At 38.1% G+C, this 1,159-nt stretch overlaps 1 protein-coding gene across 17 annotated transcripts in view; it reads right to left on the bottom strand.

Moving 5' to 3' along the window:
- Nucleotides 1-1,159, bottom strand: part of Mbtd1 (mbt domain containing 1) — a 61,268-nt gene that overhangs the window by 11,223 nt on the left and 48,886 nt on the right. The window lies entirely within an intron of this gene.

Here is a 1,159-nt window from a genome sequence, read left to right as displayed (position 1 = left end):
TCGAGTAACTGTGGCTACACATATTAACCGTGGCTCCATGAGATCTACAGCTTCTAATTTCATTCCTACACGGAATCCGTGGTTTGGAACATCCTAACACAGAGAAATAAAGTATTAACACTGGTACTCAGAAGGACACAGACGAAACATTTGAAATCATTTCCTAAAGCTCACAACAGTTCCTCAGTTATCCCACCACATGGCACACACACACACACACACACACACACACACACACACACACACACACACACGCGCGCGTGCCCACATCACTCACTCACTCACTCACTCACACACAAAGTATGTTTATAAACTTGCTTCTTTTCCTAAGAAAATACTTTTGTTGATTTAAGAAATTCTAATATAGGCCAAAGAACATTAACTCAAGAAAAGTTTCCACTCATGTCATGATCATGCTACCATTCAAATTTACCTTATTAAATAGTTTTACTGGTGCTGCAATGGAGCCGGTTTCCCTGAGGTAGTCAAACCATTTAAAAGGAAGTTTTGTGTAACCTAAAAAATACAAATGGTTTAGGTAACAGTGCATTTAAAATTAACATAACCTTAAGATGTCAGTAACTTTAGTACATGAAATCTCAGATTTTAGGTGGTAAAGGTAATTTCTTTTCATCCGAGTTCTTAAAAAGACATATTTTTATTTTTGAGATTGGGGTTCCAAATCACTCAGGCTAGCCTTAACTATGCTATGTAGTAGAAGGCAAACACCTCCGCCTTAGTCCTTTTGTCTCCACTTGAAAGCATGGAGTAAAGACGTGCTACTTTACTTGGTGATATGAAGAGCTTCTGGTACCACATTATGAAGATGCCCCCCCTCCCCCAACATGTGTATGTCTCCTTATTTTAATGCAAACGTGACTCTTTTGTTTTCTACTCAGAATATCTCACAGCTCTTATATGTTTTAGTCTACTTATACATACTCACACATACTGTGTATAAATACACGTACAACAACTAAGATTAGGGCTATGTTAAATTTAAGCAGATTAACACACAAAAACAAAGCAAGGCTAAAAACTGAGTGTTTATACCAGGATGGAGTACCTCTGGGTGGAGTCAGTTCTATCATGTTAATTTCACAGAAACCCACAGGGAAAATAGAAGGAGAGGTTGCATGATAACAGAACCAGTCAGATC

Source organism: Mus caroli, chromosome 11 (assembly GCF_900094665.2).
Source record: "Mus caroli chromosome 11, CAROLI_EIJ_v1.1, whole genome shotgun sequence".
Taxonomy (NCBI): domain Eukaryota; kingdom Metazoa; phylum Chordata; class Mammalia; order Rodentia; family Muridae; genus Mus; species Mus caroli.
Note: the sequence above shows the minus strand (reverse complement) of the source record. Positions and strands in the feature narration are given on the sequence as shown.